At 56.4% G+C, this 6204-nt stretch overlaps 1 long non-coding RNA gene across 1 annotated transcript; it reads right to left on the reverse strand.

The window, feature by feature from the left end:
- Window positions 1-4830: 4830 nt before the first annotated feature.
- LOC105490535 (uncharacterized) lies at window positions 4831-5475 on the reverse strand. The gene is made up of 2 exons (XR_011608644.1): window positions 5323-5475; window positions 4831-5141 (listed from the first exon to the last, which is right to left on the reverse strand). It is a non-coding gene; the product is annotated as an uncharacterized lncRNA (long non-coding RNA).
- Window positions 5476-6204: the final 729 nt, after the last annotated feature.

A 6204-nucleotide genomic window follows, 5' to 3' on the forward strand; every position in this document is an offset into this window, starting at 1 on the left:
TTTTGTAGAGACAAATGAGATCTTTCAGGGCGATTCACACTCCTGGCATCATGCAATTCTCCCACTATAGCCTCCTGAAGTGCTGGGAATACTGGCATGAGCCACTGCACCTGGCCTGAAAGTGATTTTCTGATTAAGTGAGGAATCTGCTCACTTCACTGATGACAAGTGGGGCTCCAGTGTCAACTTCCGTCTGACCTGAGCCGACACATGTGACGTCATCTCACTTAGGTCAGTGTAATGAAATTACAGCCCACACACACATCAGAACTGCACCCATTTGCCAGTCCTGCGAGTCTCTTGCTGAATCTGACAGTGAAAACATTTACTCATTGTCTATCTTTGCCAAATCTTGCTTGATTTGCAGCCACAGTGTGTCAGCCTGGGTTCCATCAGGAGAGAGAAATCCCACAGTGATTTGAACCGGGCAGGTTTTATTTAATGGTTTGTTCAATTTAACAGAGGACTGCAGAAAGGAGGAGTTGAGGATTAAGGAGTACAGAGAACTCCAAAGAACCTGAGAAAGCTCATACAGGCACCGGCACTGGAGAAGCCACCAGCCCAGCACGACCCTGCAAGGGAGCCCAGCCCAGACCTTCCAGTCCAGCCACTGGAGTTGGTTTAGGGACCGGAGAGCAGCACCTTTCCTCCTGCCAGGCCTCCTCGGCGCTCTCTGCTGACTGTGCTCAACACTGCACCAGCTGACACAGGAGAGCCGCTGCCGGGCCCAGACGCATTTCCACCGAGCAGACAACGCAGGACAACTTTGGAACTCAGAGGCAATAAATCAATAGCCGGCACCCAGAAGTCAACTATGAATAGAACAGTTCAGTAAGAATCAGTGAGAACATCCTGCAACAATCGCTTGCAATATGGAATTCACAATAAAGGGCGTGGTGTATTTCACTATTGAAAATCTGGGTGCTGCAGAGCCTCTGTGTCAGTAAAAATGAAAATCTGTGCACACGTGTGTGAGCATACACACATGCCAAGAGATCCCGTTGTTCTGCCTCTGCCAGCACACCACTGGTTATGGGGGAAAGTATCCACACATTTCTGCCATCTTCCTTCTCCCCTCTCCTCCAGCCCCTTCTTTTCTCCCCATGATTTCTTTGCAGAAGGACAGGGCTGTGCCATTTGTCCTGTGAGTCCCCTGTCCAGATGGTGCTGATCACATCCCCAGGCATCCTTGGAGGTGCTCCTCCCTTCCCTGCATTTCATGTAAGTTCTGGGGTTAGAACCAGCAGCTTGATTTGATGGCATTTCCTTGTAGTTTGCTAGGAAGGTGAGTCATTCCTCAGGGACACACAGCACCTGAACCCTCACTCCCCGGGTCGATGAAGCAATCTGGTTCTGTGTGAAGAGCCTGTTGTTGGTCCCCCATTCCCGAGCCTGGGCACGTCCCACAGAGGAGAGAGGACGGGGCCTCCCCTGGGCTCAGACGTCAGAGGAGAGAGGACGGGGCCTCCCCTGGGCTCAGACGTCAGAGGAGAGAGGACGGGGCCTCCCCTGGGCTCAGACGTCAGAGGAGAGAGGACGGGGCCTCCCCTGGGCTCAGACGTCAGAGGAGAGAGGACGGGGCCTCCCCTGGGCTCAGACGTCAGAGGAGAGAGGACGGGGCCTCCCCTGGGCTCAGACGTCAGAGGAGAGAGGACGGGGCCTCCCCTGGGCTCAGACGTCTTGGAGGGGCTCCCACCCCCAGCTGCCTCTGATCCCTTGCGGAGGGAGGGGTGAGTAGATGCGGAGTAACAGGGCCTGGGCTCTGTTTCCCCTTTGAGTTCCTGACGAAAGGTCCCTGCATCCCCTAAGCTCTAACTTAACTGGTGCCTCCTAACTTTCCCTCAGGGTGGCCCAAGTAAGTCAGCGGCCCAAGCACATTCTGTTTCCAGTGCTGAGTGGAGGGTCCTGCGAGGCGCTAATCAGTCCCTCAGCGAGGCAGGCGTGGGCTGGCTTTGCAGGGCGAGAGCTTTTCCCTCAGTCCACAGAGGCTGAGTCCACGGTGGCCATCCAGCCCCTTCCCCCTGCAGGGAGCCGGGGCCCCAGGCTGATTCCTGCTGACCCCTGACTTGGAGACTCCCAGCCTGTGGTCTCATCTGATCCTTCTCGGGGAGAACCTGGAGCTCTGGTTTCCAGCTCAGGCACCTCGTCCTCAGCCCACACGCATCCTTTCCCACAGCATCCCACAGGGGATTTCGATGCCTCTCTTCTCTAATGCCACCGGCCTCAGTGGCCAGTTGTCCAACCCCATGGGTGCAGGGGACACTGGATCCAGCCATGTCAGGGGAGCTTCTCATCATCCCCCACTGCCTTCCTTACCTGCAGCAGACTCGGGGTCTGCACGGCCCTGCAGAGGGATTGAGTGTAGTCATGGATTTGGGAACCCTGAAGGGGGAATGTCATTGTCAAAGGGCTGGGAGACAGGCTGGGTGTGCAGGTGTGCAGGTGGCATGTGTGTGTACAGGTGTTCATATAGATGTGATGTGGCATGTGTGTGCGGGGGTGTGTGCGGGTGTGTACATGCATGTGTGTGTTGTGTGGATGTCAGTGTGCTTGTGTATCTGTGTATCCATGTGGGTGTGTGGATGTGTGCGTCTAGTATGCATGAATGTGCAGACGTGTTTTCATGTGCATGTGTATGTGTGTGCATGGATGTGTTTTTGGTTGTATGGATCTGAGAGTGTGCATATGTGTGTACATGGGTTATGTGCAGGTGTGTATTTGAGCATGTATGTACACACCGGTATATGGGATGTATGGATGTGAGTGTGCATGTGTGCATATGTGTGTACATGCATGTGTTATGAGTATTTGAGCATGCATGTGCACACAGGTACCTGGGATGTAGAGATATGAGTGTGTATATGTGTACACATGTACTATGTGTAGGTGTGTACTTAAGTATGCATGTGCACATGTACATGGGGTGAGTGGATATGAGTGTATGCATACATGTGTTCTGTGCAGGTGTGTACTTGAGCATGTGTGCGTAAGTGTGCACACGTGTCTGTGGGATGTGTGATTGTGAGTGCACCTGTGTGTCTATGTGTGTTCATGGCATGTGTGTGCTGTGCATCCGTGTGGGTGTGTAGCTGTGTGCAGGTGTGTGCAGATGTGTGTTTTAGTGTGTGCGTGTGTGCACACGTGCATTTTGTTTAAACTCAGGGGGAACCTGTGGTGAGAGGCGTCCCCACACAGGCTGCTCCCCACTGAGCTTACTCCGGACACCCTAGACCTCTCGCTGGGGTAGTGGGGCTCAGGTCGTCGGGGGCAAAGGCCCAGGTCACATCAGGGTCACAGCACCAATGCCCAGGGCTGGGTGGACGTGGCTGCCAGTCCAGCTGAGCTGGTGGGAGCTTGGTCACTGGGGAGCAGCCCCCAGCCTTGACTCTGACAGCCGACTGTGGCCGGGTGCGCCTGGGGATGCCAAGACTTCCGGTTCTCCAGGAGGAGGTGGAAATCCAGGTTTTACCTGGAACATCCTGACTTTGATCTACTGGCAACAGACTCAGAATTTCACAGGACGACATATGGACCACATGGAGCGTCCCAGGTTGGGTGGAGCCCCCGCCCCACTGGCTTTCTCAGGACTAATGGTGGCAGCAGCTCACAGCCCTGAGGCAGGAACCATCCATGCTCAGGGTTTTAAGCGCTTTTTCTCATTTTGTGCTCCCTGGGAACTGCAATTTAGAGGTGATGGAAACCAACAGAATGGCTGACCTTGGGGGATTGGCCCAAGGTCACCCGGGCTCAGGAGCGGGGCCGGGATGGACTCTCCTGGACTCTGTGCTGCAGCTCCCCCAGCCCCTGCACTTCACTGGCTCCCTGCCTATTAAATCATAATGCTAATAATTAGTAGCGTAGTCATCATCGTTATCAGATGCCACTGCTTCTGGCTGGAAGGTCTGAGGCTGTGCAGGGAGGAGGGAGAGGCCCCTGTCTTCCTCCCTTCCCCACCCGCCTCCCCTGGAGAGCAGGGAACGGAACAAAGCGTCCCTGGGACTGGCTTGCACCTGCTCAGAAGCTGGGGATGAGCTTAAAGCTTTCCTTGAGGAGCTTGAATCCGAGCTTGTCCGGCCACGGTCAGCATGGGGACCCTGCTGTCCACACCTCTGGGGACCCGTCCACCCAGGCATCTTTCTCTCTGTTCCAGGGGGGCCGACACCCCGGGCCTCTCCTCTGGGGTCTCTCGCCACTTGGAGGAGAGGTGGGCTTGCCGCGAGCTCCCATCAGCTGCTGCTTTTGCTGGGCTGCCTGTGCCTTCCCTTTGAGGTTACAATTCACATTCATGGTGTCTGTGCACATTCCTGGTTCCAACATCTTCTGCAGAAACTCCTCACCCTGTAGTCTCCCTGCCTTGCTATGCTGTGTTAGTGATCACCCACAACGACGGTGACAGGTTGCATTAAAGTCATGAAGAGCAGAGCTCCTTGTGAGTGGTCCAGGATGCTCCACTTGGCTGGTGGATGGAGCAGCCACATTACAGGACTTCCGGGGACAGCTGTCTCTTCTCTCAAGGTCCTGGCTCAGTCTGGCTGCTGGATGCCCCATTTTCCCATGTGTGTCCCCGAGGGGCCTCTTCCAGGACTGTCCCAGATGAGAAGGCCTCCTGGGCCCCTCCTCCCTACTCCCCAGGGCGACTGTGAGCTCCGTGGGGCCCAGGACAGCCCCACAGGTTTCCCCGCAGAGAACTGGGCAGAGGCTGACCTCCTCAGGCACCCTGGGCCCCTGACCATTTGACGCTGCTCACTCTTCTCCAGACACTCATCCGACCTGAAGTCACGGGTGCTGGTGCCATGGCGACTGGTGCATAGCAACCCACACATTCTCCACTCCAGGGCAGGTGGCTTTATTGCTCTTAGGCTGGGTTAGTGACGGCAGCACCGGGGACAGTCACTGTCAAAGCCGCCTGGAACACAGGGCCTGACCATCCAGGAGCGGCCATGAGAGGACAGCCCCAAGCTCTGTGCAGAGGACATGAGGTCACACGTGGGGACACGATGGCACCAGTGTCCCGAGCTCTGCACAGAGGACATACGGTTACATGTGGGGACCCATGGGCCCCAGGGCTTCTCTCCCGCACCGTCGGTCAGTGGCCACTACCTCGATTTCTGCATCTCCACTCCAGAGCCCCGTCCTTCAGCCTGTAGACGAGAAAATCAGTGCCCACGTCTTGGAAGAGTTGAAGAGAAAGCCTATTGCATGTCAGAACGTGTTAAATCTCCCTCCAAATGGAGCTGCAATGGGGCACACTCCTGCCCGGGAAGGGCTTCTCCCACCCGCGGGGGTGCTGTCTGACTCTGGCACTCACGTGGATGAACCCACCTCAAGGGCTGGGACACACTGGGTCCTGGGATGACCCTCAGCGCCCGAGGATGTCTGAGCCCCTCTGGAAGAAGACGGCCGAGCTGCCCAGGCCCCAGCTCTGCTGAGGGCTGAGGACGGGCTGCGGCCAGGGTAGGTCCTCAGTTGAGTGAGGCAGGGAGCCCCTGAGTCTGGAAACAGCCATTCAACGTCATCGAGGGCATTGTTGTGTCATCCTCGACACAGATAATGACAATGACGCCGGCAGCTGCTTCCCTCCTTCCAGGCACTCTGGAAGCACCGTTTCTAATCCAGTGCCCAGAGGCTGGGACCCTGAGCCCCGTTCCTTCTTTGCCAAGGCTCTTTCTTCTGCGATGGGAGGCCGGGACGGCAGGCAGCAACCTCCCTGTGGGGCTGACGTCGAGGCTGGTGATGATGACGCTGAGCTCACTGCGTGGCCAGCAGGGATCTCAGCAGACCCGGACACCTGGGTGCAAGTAAGCCTGGCTCTCCATCTCCCTCCCAAGTACCCCAGGAATGCTACCCAGCCTTCTGTGCCTGTTTCCTGCTCTGTAGAATGGGGATCACACCAGTGGCACTGTCCCAGTTAGGGCAAGGCCGCTGGAGCGCCCCCAGCACTCAGCATTGTGACCGAGGTGTGTCTCTCGCTCGAGTCTGGCACAGATGCATCCGACAGTCAGTGGCTCCCTCCATGCCCAGAGGCCCTGCAGTCTGGCTGCAAAGATCTTGAAATTCTTAATTTTATGTTTGAATTTGGGCTTTGTAAGTGAAGTTCAATGGAGCTTGCTCTGGGGGTTTGGAACCTGGGTCTCTCAGCTCCCCCTCACTACTCACTGAACGCTGAGGCCCCAGCCCTGTCCAGCCTCCCCTCGTGCAGCGACC

This window comes from Macaca nemestrina, chromosome 10, assembly GCF_043159975.1.
Source record: "Macaca nemestrina isolate mMacNem1 chromosome 10, mMacNem.hap1, whole genome shotgun sequence".
Lineage (NCBI taxonomy): Eukaryota > Metazoa > Chordata > Mammalia > Primates > Cercopithecidae > Macaca > Macaca nemestrina.